The sequence below is a fragment of the Saccostrea cucullata genome, unplaced genomic scaffold (genome assembly GCF_032062105.1).
Source record: "Saccostrea cucullata isolate Sc308-1 unplaced genomic scaffold, CSIRO_AGI_Scuc_v1 ctg8189, whole genome shotgun sequence".
Classification (NCBI taxonomy): Eukaryota; Metazoa; Mollusca; class Bivalvia; order Ostreida; family Ostreidae; genus Saccostrea; species Saccostrea cuccullata.
The window spans coordinates 16,025-29,824 of NW_026927365.1; the positions used below are offsets into that span (position 1 = coordinate 16,025).

The window sequence follows — 13,800 nt, forward strand, 5'->3', positions numbered from 1 at the left end:
ATATTTTCCAATTAAACGAGAATTACATTCTCATGACATTAAAACAAATTGTACAAAAAAAAAAATCTTGGAACATTTATTTTTATATGTGAATTTCTTCATAAAGAGACACATTCACTGCAAAGTTAATTTCACTATACACATTTTCCCCTTGTGTCTTTTTAATTTTGTCGTAGAAATGTAAGTTTACAGCTGTCTTGGTATCTTTCTGATTTCTCTCTTTGTGCTTTTGGTTTCTTTTTCGACGTACTCTAAAAGTCAAAATGGTTGTTGTAATGACAATAAGAAATGCTGAAACGGCGAGAAGGATCACTATGAAAGTCTTTGGTGTCTGTGAACAACCATTGTCTAAAAAAAATTAAAAAAAAAATGTTTTAAAATATGCATTTGATATTTTGTCAACTGAAAGTAAGAGCTTCGAATCATCGGAGAAGATTATTTCCTTCTTATTTGTTTGTAAAATGTATTCCTTTTTGAATTATCAACTAGATTGTTCAGTTTGTACAAAAGCAGTTGAACTTGTTAACATTCCTATGAATTGTCCTCAAAATGCTCTTTCTTGTGGTTTCAAATTTATACATTGAAAAGATATGAAGACTGAAATTGTTTTGATATGTCAAAAACAGGTTAAAGTAGAAAACGAATTCTTTTCTCGTAGTCTTTGATAAGGTTTTTTATCCGTGAAAAAGTCAGACAATGATGCTGAAGACGCTTGGCATAAATACATAAAACCTTTGAATTATCAGGAAATTTCAAGGACAGGGAAGAATGTCTACATCCATATACGTTGCTATCAGATCTAAATAGTTTAATATTCTTACAATATAAGTTCAAAATTTCTCGAATTCGACACTCATAGTGTTAGATTTCTTATAAAAATTCTGTGTCCACAACTGCATATGCTTAAGTCTACAGCAATGCAAATTGACAGGGATTTAAAAAAAATCAAAGAATTTTCCATTAGATTTGCATCCTTCATAATTTTTTCAAGCATACAAGGTTTAAATGTTGTTTTTTTTTAATTTCTTTTAAATGTTCTCAGCATTAAAGAATAAAAATCGATGTTAAAAATTGCCCTTGATTGATTGAAGATTTTTACATCTCGTTCGAGAATTTTTATTCATATAGAGAAGTGACCATATACAGATGAAAAACCTTAAAGCGGCCTCCATGGCTATCGAGCAGTTATAGGACTGTAGCGTGCCAAAGGAACAATGGAACACGCAGATATCAAAAATTCTCATTTCATGAATGAAATTAGAATTTTCAATGCTATAACTATCGGCTTCTGATTTTTTAACATTCCTTTTTAATTATCGTGGCTCAAAGAGTAAGTTTGTTCCTTCAAATTTTATTCCTTCAAAGAAAACCTATTACTGAAAAGTGTTTATTATAATTAGATTAGTTTATCAACATGCATAAAAGGATCAATTATCTGTATACTCAAAATAAAAAAAAAATGTTTGAAAACCTAAAGAGGTCAATACGATTACTTGGTTTTTGATATCTGCATGATCCATTGAATGCATCACAACTTTCGTTAGGACATATTGATGGACAAGGTTTGCAACCTTCCCCGTAAGCTCCAGCTCTGCAACCTACAACAGACCGACAAAATCGTATATTATAACATTGTAAAAAAAAAAAATAAAGACAATCTGTTTTCATGGCAGTCTTATTGTTTTTCGTCTTCGTTATCTTTGTCTTCTTGAATAATACATCAATAATTTATCTCGGTTATTGAATTAATAACTGAAAAATAAATACATTTATTTTTACTATAGTACATACCTATGATTCTTACTTCACATATTTCAACGGTAGCGAATAGAGGCTCATATTCTGTACAATTTGTATTAAGTGGGGGGTCTTTTGAATTAAATATGGCTATGCCATTTGTCAATCGGTTAACTGTTATATTTTGTAGTTTGTTTGGGCTGGTGTGAGGTGTGTTGTATTTGTATTGTTTCATCATGTCTATTATTAGTAACATTAAGTTTCTTGAACATTCCAGAGTGGTCAACATGTTCGGTCATTGTTTCTAGAACAATCCTGAACTTTGTGTATGTCCAGAACTTTCCAGTAATATCATGTTTTAACAATTTCTAGAATATTCTAGATTTATATTACTGTATAAATACCCTGTCAATTCGATGCATGGAGATACTTTGTCGTATAAGCATCATTGAGGTATTACTGGGATATAATTTCACTGGGACATTGTGTGCAGCAACGGACACTCTGATGTATGTATTTTTAGATTCTTGCTAAGTTTGTACTTTATGTTTCATATACTTATTATATATTACTGTAAATAAATTATTGTTAAGTTTAAATTGTGTTATTGATCTTTGCTGGCATTTCGGGTAATTCTGACCCATAACAGAATCGTCCGGGATCAAGAATTTCTTGCACTTTTGCAGTTTATTGTCAGAATTTTGTTTATTGAACCGTTAAATTTGACTATAAGCCAGCAAAAATCAACATGGTATTTTCGGTCACAGACTTTCTTAGTTCACCAAGTGTTCAGGTTTTTGATACGTTAAAAAAGGATGACTTGATCGCATTAGGTTTGCATTTTGGGTTAGATGTTAAATCCTCTCAGAGAAAGCAAGACATTAGAATTAAGGTTGCAAACAAACTAGTAGAAGAAAACATCTTTAAAAAATATGATCTTCCAGAATATACAGTTAAATCAGAATTAGGCTCTTACAAAATGGCAGAATATCAGTTTCAATTAGAGTTAGAGAAAATGCGATTAGAAAGAGAAAAATTAGAAAGAGAAGATCGAGAAAGAGAAAGAGAAGAACGAGAGCGTGAACGAAAATTTGAATTAGACAAATTAGAAAGAGAAGAACGAGAGCGTGAACGAAAATTTGAATTAGACAAATTAGAAAGACAAGAGCACTTTGAGTTAGAGAAATTAAGATTACAGCACCAACCAGAACCGTCATTTGTCAAGAATGAATTTGACGCAGCAAAAAATATTAGGTTAGTTCCGAAATTTCAAGAAAAATCTGTAGACAAATATTTTCCCCAATTCGAAAAAGTCGCAGAGAATCTTAAATGGCCACAACACGTTTGGTCAACAATGTTACAAAGTGTACTGGTTGGCAAAGCAGCTGAGGTATACTCTGCACTAGGGGTAGCTGAAAGTTCAGACTATGAGAAGGTCAAAGCAGCAATATTAAAAGCCTATGAATTAGTACCTGAAGCGTATAGACAAAAGTTCAGAAAGTATAGGAAGTTTGATAATCAAACATTTGTTGAATTTTCACGAGAGAAAGAAGATTTATTCGATCATTGGTTCAGATCTAAGAATCTTGATAAAACTTTTGCTAATTTGCGCCAAGTCATCCTGGTAGAAGAGTTTAAGGAATGTGTTCCTCAAGATTTGAAAACACATTTAGAAGATAAGAATGTGAAAACTCTTGAAGAGGCAGCAGTCATATCTGATACTTATGCTCTGTCTCATAAAAAGAATTTTGTTTCAAGATCTCAGACTAGCAGTAATTCTACCAATTCAGACACATATAAAAAGAGTGGTTCAGGGTCTCAGTCTTTCACAAGTTCCCAGTCTCCATCCCAAGGTGGTTTTAAGTCCGGTCCAGGACGTGTTGAAGGATCGTCTGGAATAGGGTCGCTTCCTACTTGTAGTTATTGTAAGAAAAAGGGTCATCTGATCAGTGAATGCTTTAAACTTAAGAGAAAAAATGATTTTGATAAAACTCAACCACATGCTTGTGCGGCAGTTAGAGGTGATAGAGAAACCTTAGTTTCGATTTGTTCTGACACTCCTGATGTCCAGGGTTCACAGTCCAGTTCTATTGATTCTATGGAGGATTATAAGCCCTTTATGTCTCAGGGATTTGTTTCACTCGGTGACTCTAGCGAAATAAAACCTGTACAGATTTTGAGAGATACTGGTGCTGCACAGACGTTATTGTTAGAGGGCGTGCTTCCTTTTTCTGAGCAGACTTCTACTGGTGGGTCAGTTTTATTACAGGGTGTGGAGCTAGGCGTCATTGATGTTCCCCTGCATAGAATTAGTTTGAAGTCAGATTTAGTTACTGGACCTGTTATCGTAGGTGTTCGACCTACTCTTCCCGTTCCAGGCATTTCTTTGCTGCTAGGCAATGATATAGCTGGTGGAAAAGTTGTACCAGATCCTATAGTTTGTGAGAAAATCAATCCAGATGTCATGTGCGATGATGAAGATGATGACATTTATCCAGCCTGTGCTGTTACTAGAGCGATGGCCAGAAAACAAGAAATGGAGGCAGACCATACTCAAGCCTTTGACGAGACGAATTCCTCTGTTGATATTGATTTGAATGACACTTTCTTATCTGACCTTGATGGCACTCAAACAAGCATGGAACCACACAATATCAAGAAGCGAGAGAAGAAAGAACTGTTACCAAAATTTGGTGGTGAGGATGATGAGTTGCATCCACTAGTTAGCCAAGGCAAGGACATCCTCAGCCGAGAACGTTTACTCTCTGAACAACATAAAGACCCAGATATCATTCAACTTAGTAAGAGGGCACTTCCACCAGAAGAGGCTACTAAAGTTGGAGAATGCTTCTATATGACAGATGGCATCCTTATGCGAAAATGGCGACCACCTGATGCTTCTCCAGATGAAGTGTGGCGTGTTGTTCACCAGATAGTGGTCCCAGCTGCTTATCGTCGAGATGTCATGAGTTTAGCTCACGATACACCTATGGCTGGTCATTTAGGTATCAATAAGACTTATAATAATAGGATTTTGAGTCATTTTTATTGGCCTAAGCTAAGAAAGGATGTTTCGAAGTTTTGCAAGTCATGCCATGTCTGTCAGATGGTAGGTAAACCAAATCAGAAGATACCATCTGCTCCTCTCCAACCCATTCCAGCTTTTGAAGAACCGTTTAGTCGAGTGTTGGTGGATTGTGTAGGACCTTTGCCTAGGACTAGATCTGGAAACCAGTATTTACTTACCATTATGTGTACATCCACTCGGTTTCCTGAAGCCATACCTCTTAGGAATATAAAGGCAAAGAGCATAGTGAAGGCCCTAACCAAGTTCTTCAGTTTTGTAGGAGCACCCAAGGCAATTCAGTCGGATCAAGGCTCAAATTTTATGTCGGGGTTGTTCCAGCAAGTCATGCATGAGTTGGGTATAAGGCAATATAGATCAACTGCTTATCATCCTGAGTCCCAGGGAGCGCTAGAACGTTTTCATCAAACCCTAAAAACAATGCTGAAGACTTATTGTTACCAGTATGAGAAAGACTGGGATGAAGGGGTTCATCTTGTACTATTTGCTGCACGAGAGGCAGTCCAGGAGTCTCTTGGGTTTAGTCCTTTTGAATTGGTGTTTGGTCATACAGTTAGAGGTCCTTTAAAATTGTTGAAGGAAAAGTGGCTGACTGAGACTAGTGATCTTAATCTTTTAGATTATGTGTCTGATTTCAAAGAAAAACTTTACAATGCTTGTAAATTAGCACAAGAAAATTTGAAGAGTTCTCAGATGAAAATGAAAATGTGGTATGACAAAGATGCCAGAAATAGGGTGTTTAAGCCAGGTGATAAGGTTCTTGTATTTTTACCTATTCCTGGTCATCCTTTACAGGCCAGATTTTATGGCCCTTATGAAATTGAAAGCAAGATCAGTGATGTAAACTATGTAGTTAAGACACCAGGTCGACGTAAAGAGAAACGGGTTTGTCACATTAACATGTTAAAAGAGTATTTTGAAAGGTGTGACCGAAATTCTGTAAAACCAGTTTCCACTTTAGCCAACGCTAAGACTGTTCAAAATTGTATTGAGAGTGATAAGAGTGTAGAGATGAATGAGAAAGATTGTAATCAGAGTGTCCGCTTGAAAAACTCAGAAATTTTGGCTGATTTTGATTCCAAACTTGGACATTTGAACATTCACCAAAAAGAACAAGTTAAAAACTTGATGAATGAGTATCATCAAATCTTCTCGGATGTTCCAAAGAAAACTAATGCAGCTTGTCATGATGTTATAGTTGGCGACGCCCTGCCTATCAAACAACATCCGTACCGTCTCAATCCAATAAAATTGCAGTACCTAAGAAGGGAAGTGCAGTATATGTTGGACAATGACATTGTTGAACCTAGTAAAAGTGATTGGAGCTCACCGTGTATTCTTGTACCAAAACAGGACGGTTCGTACCGATTATGTACAGACTTTAGAAAGGTGAATTCTGTTACCAAAACTGATTCATATCCAATACCTAGAATCGATGACTGTATTGACAACACTGGAAACGCGAAATTTGTCAGTAAATTTGACTTGTTGAAAGGCTACTGGCAAGTACCGTTAACAGAAAGAGCAAAAGAAATATCTGCTTTTGCTACACCAGATGGACTTTACCAGTATAAAGTAATGCCTTTTGGCATGAAAAACGCACCGGCTACATTCCAAAGGATGATTCACTCCCTTCTTCAAGACCTTGAGGGATGCGAGGCCTACATTGATGATGTCGTCATATACAGCAACACATGGGACGAACATCTCCGAATCATGCGTGCTTTATTTGACATTTTAGCTAAAGCAAACTTAACTGTGAATCTTGAGAAGAGCGAATTTTGTCATGCTTATGTAGAATATTTAGGTCATAAAGTAGGTCAAGGTTATGTTACACCCATTATGGCTAAAGTGGAAGCTATTGCAAAGTTCCCGATTCCTACAAACAAGAAAGAATTAATGAGGTTTTTGGGCATGGCTGGGTTTTACAGAAAATTTTGTCCAAATTTTTCCTCAGTTGTAAGTCCACTTACAAATCTTTTACAAAAGAGGGTTAACTTTGAATGGACAAAGGACTGTGAAAAATCCTTTCATAAAATCAAATCTGTCCTTATGAGCAACCCAGTTTTGTCAACTCCAGATTTTTCTAAGCAATTTAAGCTTACTGTTGATGCTAGTGATGTTGGAATCGGGGCAGCTTTGTTTCAAGAACATAGTGATAATGTAGATAGAGTTGTTTCTTATTTTTAAAAGAAACTTACAAAATGTCAACAAAACTATTCCACCATTGAAAAGGAATGCCTTGCTTTGTTGTTAGCCTTACAGCATTTTGATGTTTATTTGAATGTTACTTTGCATCCAATTCTTGTATATACGGATCACAACCCCCTGACATTTTTGCATAAATTGTCAAACAAGAATCAAAGACTGACTAGATGGAGTTTGTTGTTACAAGAATACAACATAACAATTAAGCATATCAAACGCAAAGACAATGTTATTGCAGATGCCTTGTCCAGAGTATCATAAACAAATTAGATTTTTGTATTAATGTACATATGTTTTACAATTTAAGTTTTTCATTGACATTCAAACTTTTTAAGGGGGGAGGTGTTGTGAGGTGTGTTGTATTTGTATTGTTTCATCATGTCTATTATTAGTAACATTAAGTTTCTTGAACATTCCAGAGTGGTCAACATGTTCGGTCATTGTTTCTAGAACAATCCTGAACTTTGTGTATGTCCAGAACTTTCCAGTAATATCATGTTTTAACAATTTCTAGAATATTCTAGATTTATATTACTGTATAAATACCCTGTCAATTCGATGCATGGAGATACTTTGTCGTATAAGCATCATTGAGGTATTACTGGGATATAATTTCACTGGGACATTGTGTGCAGCAACGGACACTCTGATGTATGTATTTTTAGATTCTTGCTAAGTTTGTACTTTATGTTTCATATACTTATTATATATTACTGTAAATAAATTATTGTTAAGTTTAAATTGTGTTATTGATCTTTGCTGGCATTTCGGGTAATTCTGACCCATAACAGAATAGGTAGTAGAATCATGGCTGAATACTCTCTCTCCACTGGATGATGGTGGTATATACTGCGGATCATCAAAATCAAATACAGAAAAGCCGGTATGACGGTCTACTGCTAAATATAATTAAATAGTCCACATCATAATTTGAAATGTCACAATTTGTAATCTTTTATTAAACACGTTCATTTTTTTATGAAAATATAATAATATATAGTCTCGATAAAAACAAAAATACTAAACAGGGGATGTATATTCATTACTGTAATTCCTGAAGAATATCTGCAAGTATGCCACATTTATTGACCGATTGGTGAAAAACTTCCACCAAGCTGTCTTATAGTAAAGACCTTCGGTGATGCTGCAGGTGTCCTCACCAACCTGTTCTTGAAGATAACCATCAATGGCCTTGCTAGCAGGCCATCTTTTTCTACTGAATGAGTTACTTTGCGAGGCAACGCCTTCATATTTTACGTCATCGGCGAGGTTTTCTGAAATATACATGTACTCCTTTTAAATGTATATGTTTTTCTATTTCACGGTATGAAATTATAATAATGAGAATTTTACATCCACTCAAAGTTTTTATTGAATTTTTTTGCGATGATTTTGTATTTACATATAAAGTATCGGGTTTATATGTGTTATATAAATTATGGTAAGCTGTAACATAAAATCAGATAACCAGATTGAAACGATACATAGTATTAGACAACTGCACATTGTAATAAAACATACCGTTACTTGCAATCTGATTAAAATCAGATCCTTTGATCCCCTCACATTGATCGCTACACAAGGATCTGAAGAAACCCCATTCAGGGTCATCTCCAGGTGACCTTTGAATTATCCAATCAAATGTTCACTTTAGAGATTTGGAAAGTATCTCAGAATTCAATTACAGAGGGGAAAGGCCCGACGATACACAAATGGAAAAATCGTGACCTAGTTCCTGTAGCCTGTCAAGAGAAGGACCAAAGTCTTTTCTGTACAGTAATGTAATAAGTACTTGCTTTTGTCTTGTTTTTAGCTCTTTGTTTTGTACGAAGCGATAAGATCTTCTCCGCAGCTATTTTCACTTCTATATTCGTTTTCCCGAATGTCGCTTAAGTATGATCTCTCTGATTGGTCAAAATTTTCATGAATATTTTTATTAGAAAGGTCACCAGGAGATGACCCTGAATGGGTTTTCTTCAGATCCTTGTGTAGCGATCTATGTGAGCGGATCAAAGGAGCTGATTTTAATCAGATTGACGTTACTTGATGATCATGTCGTGCGATTTCTCAGAAATGACATTAGAAACAAAACTCTATACATGTTCCAGAGCTTTTTTTTTTTTTAGATTTGCTGGTCGCAGAAAAAATCAAACTTAGAGACAAAACAGCTGGTGGATAACACAATAATTGCATTAGTAGGAGAAATCATGTTTTATGTGTCATTTAAGACTTCGTAATCTTGATGAATCAGGATTTGCTCTTCATATCTAAAATATGTCACTTCCTGCCTGTGATTGTCCTTATATTTTGAACAATCACTATTGTAAAACATTGCTGAATTCGCACATGCATCCTGTCGGACATTTAAAATTTTAAATAATTGAAAGAGGAAATCTTAAATGTATTATGACTACTTTTAGGGAAAAAATTCACAGATAGCGAAAAACAAAGATGCGACTATAATATAAAAACAAATAAAGAACCTAAAAATGCATTGATTTTTTCAATGTAAAGAAAAACACGTGATTTATTTAATGCGTTGACTCTGTTATTGAAACGAGCAGCTGGGGAATAATAGGTAATTATTAATAAAGAACTTCCTGTTAGAAAAATTAAAGTGTTAGCATATCATGAACACTTAACGTTCCTTTTAAGAATGTTTAACTAATATGACATCCAACATGTACAAGCAAAGAACTTAGAACTTAAAATATGTACTTGTGCACCTGAAATCTTATCATTTTCAAAACTACACGGTCGCCAGTGTTGCGCAGTGATTAAAGCGTTTGCAATAGAGTCCTGAAGTAAGGACTTGTTCCTTAAGCCGCGGGTTAAAATTCTACTGTGGAACGCAGAGACTGGTCCTTTGGATGCGACCGTATAAACCGAGGTCCTGTGTTACAGTAGGTCCTGCCACGAATAAGATCCCTAACTACTTAATGGCCTTAAGTGCCGAGTATAGGACAGAATTTGTAGCTCTCCCTTGCGTCTATATATGAGTGAAACATTCTCGAAAGGGTCGTCAAACTAAACAATCAATCAATAAATTCATACATGCATGAAAACAGCACATCATTTGAAAATGTCGACCTACATTAAAAATTATGTTTATGTCCTTCTAAAAGCATAATAGTATGAGAAACAACTGCAGGGATAAATAAATTCCAAACTATATTGATTAGAAACATAGAAAAGTAATGAAATTTTTTTAACATAATGCATAAGAACTCTTAACATCTGTGGAATTACACTGAGGTAAAATGACTTTATGATTAAATGCAGAGAAATACCTACCTAACGATTCTGATATCACAACAAATATTAATCCAATGTATATCTTCTCTACAAAAACCATTATGTCGTACATACATGTATATATTATTTTCTGTTTTAACATTCAATCATATAGAAACGTCTGCAAAGAAATAAAATATAAAAATATCAATAAAAGGACATGATTGGATAAACCCAAATGAGCAGAATAATGTTTAATTGTATGTCTTTAAATTAATTGTTCCTCATTAAGTTAAATATTTTTGTTTTGACAATAGAAATAAACACCATTTGAGAATTATGCAACCAATAAAATACATTAAGGAAATATACGGAAAGTCAAACATTAATAAAAGAATATGTACAGAATAATATTTTAAATCAGAAAAATCATAACATATAGGCGGCAATTTTAGCGAGACACAATTTTAGCGATCCTAAAAATATGGTATTTTATTTTTAGCGAAAAATAATATAAGCGATTTTAAAGTGCTCACTATAAAGAAGCTATAATTACAAATTTAAAACAGTTTATTTTTTGCAGCATTTAATTTTAGCCATCACATAAACCTTGCTTATACATGTAATGACAAAATCCTTGCTTAAAATTCTGCTGATACGGTATTTGTATAAAAATTTAAAGTGTCTACAAATGGTTTTATTGAAAACTAAAATATCATATAAACAGCGGTATGCTCAACCTCCTTTTCAAAAAGAAGAATGGAAAACTGTTATCATTTTTGCTGGAAAAAAGCAAATATAATTTTCACGTCTCAGCATTAGATAAGACGGTATTTTTTGGCAAAATAAATGACAGAGTATTGCTGCTGTTACATGCATTTTTTTTTAAATTTCCATTAATTTGTCTTTCTGTTATTTTTTTGGTCAAAGTTTATTATTTGAAATAAATGATACCACAGAGTCTAACACATCTGTTTCATATTTGGATCTTATACTAGAAAAAAAGACGTAAATGATAAATAAAAGCAACGCTTTATGATAAAATTGATGAATTTGACTTTTCAATCGTCATTTCCTTACTTATATAGCAGTATACCTCACTAAACTCCGTACGAAGATTAGCTATATCAGTTGATTCGATACACAGTAGAATGCTCTATATATGAACAATTTCTAAAACGATGTTAATTATTGACAGACAAGTTCATGAAACAAAAATATTAACAGTCTCTTTAAAGTAATTTCTTCTTAAGTTCTATGTCGATATCGATACAATGACCTTGTCAGCAATACAACTTATCTGCTGTCTGACTTTTTTTATACTAACTGTTAGAACATTTTTATAACACTGCATTATCGACATATTTCTCTGTTAGTTCCCAACCATGACAAGGAGCATGATCGATAGAAAATGCCCACTCCTCCATTGCACCTGATCCCACATCTGATGTTTTAGAGGTCCGTGTTTACTCTGCTCCTATTCTGCATCGTTTAATGGACTTTAAACTTGAAAACTTTTTGTTATCTCCATATATTTATCATACAGAAGCCATACGCCTAGGTGTACATTTAACAATGCATTATAAGTATTTTTATCTTAAATGATATAGACATTTATTATAGCAAACAATGCCGCTAGACAAATATTGTTTTCAACAACGGCTTGTTTCTGATAAAGTGAAGGAAGACACTCTACAGCATTATCATAATCATTTTCGCCATCGTAATCAACACAAACACTCAATCCCTAACTTTTGTCGCCTTTCATCCACGTGTTCATTTTATAAATGAATTTCCACATAGTCTGGATCTTCTAGTGTGGAATCTACTTGATCATAGGTATTTCTGTTGCTTCTTAATGTTGAATTACCACTGTTATATGCATGTCTGTAGTTTTGTAATGTGGAATCAAAATTGTTATAAGTATATCTATTATCTGTCGCACTTATTCGATCATAATCATGTACATTTCCAACAATAGATAGGGGCTTTCTGTTTATATATTGAACACGTCTCTTCCTTCTGGTGTGAAAAAATCTTGAGCATACTATTATAAGAGTTACAGCAAGAAACGCCGAGATACTGGAAACGATGACAAATAGCGTCTTCCAAAAGTTTAATTCTAAAATATAAAAATAAAGAAATGATTTACTTTACCTTTTTTGAATAGTGTAATTAATGACTCTTTATTATTTATGTTAGCATAATGGTGAGATAGTGGAAAATAGTTACATGACTAAGGACACTTTTGTGCGACCCTTCCAACTGCATTGCAATAGTTATCTTCGTTATCCTCACAACCCACTTTTACCAGTAACAAAATTAGAAATTAAAAAAAAAACATAACGAAAAATAGGAAATTTTAAATTGTGTTCTGAATTATGAACTACATTTAAATAATTAAAAGTAAGAGCATTAAGGAGTCTCGGGGGTAAAAAAAATAACCATAAGAAATAACTTTAAATAATCTTTAAGTTCAGATGTCTTCAAAATTCAATCATTTAAATTATAAAAATGATCACTTTTATTATATATTTATATGGAACTCTTCTTTTAAAGGAGTTCAATATAGTCTAAAAATGGTACCGACCACCTAGTCCTCTTAATAGATCGAACAAAATGATTTGTCATAATAAATTGGCTTCTCTTACCTTCTTGTAACACACTCTCAACAGCTGACGACGTAACTGAAAGTAAACACATTTTTAAACAAAAGAAATCTATTGCATGTGTACACACTCATTAATTGTAGAAATATATTTAGGTTCAACTAATTTTACGTTTTAGACCACATCTTGTAAACTCTACCGTTCAAACAGAGGGGACCCTCCCATCCGCGCTCACACCCCTGTTTACAGATTCCATGGGTCTTTGAACAGGAAGTACCATTTCTACAATGTCCACAGACAGATGAACAGTTTGATCCGTATGTATATTCCTGGCATTCTGAAAGTCACAAAAATGTTTTTGTAGCTCAATAACTTTAACACGTACAAAAATATTTTCTTTATGTCAAATTAGTTAAATAAAAAGTTTTTGTTTTGATTTTAGAAAGGAATTTTTCAATTTTTTTCTTAAAGGATAAAGTCATAGAAAATTATATTCTTTGTTGGCTTATTCGTTTCTATTATTTTAATTTTCCTGGTATATTTATATGTCATACTGGTTTTCTTAGTTTTTAGTAATGAGCTACCTGATTTTGTATAACTTGAATTGTTTAAAACCAATTGTATAAAAAAGAAAACATATAATTTTCCTTTTCGATTTCTCTCATATATTTAAAAAAAAATGCTTAGGAGAAAGTAATATAATGGATAGATTTTTTTAAAATTATTTCTTACCTTAACATTTATAGCACAATTTTTTTGAAAAAAAAATCCGTCGAATATTAAGAAGCCGATTAAATAAACATTTTTATGAGATAAACAACTTAAAAAGTAAAACCGCAAATGAAATATATGACACAATCATTAATTGTAGAAATATATTCAGGTTCAACTAATTACTTTTTAGACCATATATTGTGAACTTACCAT

The 13,800-nt window shown here is 33.4% G+C and overlaps 2 long non-coding RNA genes across 2 annotated transcripts; both read right to left on the bottom strand.

Moving 5' to 3' along the window:
• Window positions 1-273: 273 nt before the first annotated feature.
• Window positions 274-1,877, bottom strand: LOC134274238 (uncharacterized). Its single transcript, XR_009993578.1, has 3 exons — window positions 1,792-1,877; window positions 1,488-1,598; window positions 274-348 (listed from the first exon to the last, which is right to left on the bottom strand). It is a non-coding gene; the product is annotated as an uncharacterized LOC134274238 (long non-coding RNA).
• Window positions 1,878-12,065: 10,188 nt separating this feature from the next.
• LOC134274239 (uncharacterized) lies at window positions 12,066-13,181 on the bottom strand. Its single transcript, XR_009993579.1, has 3 exons — window positions 13,073-13,181; window positions 12,916-12,951; window positions 12,066-12,386 (listed from the first exon to the last, which is right to left on the bottom strand). It is a non-coding gene; the product is annotated as an uncharacterized LOC134274239 (long non-coding RNA).
• Between the last annotated feature and the right edge of the window lie 619 nt (window positions 13,182-13,800).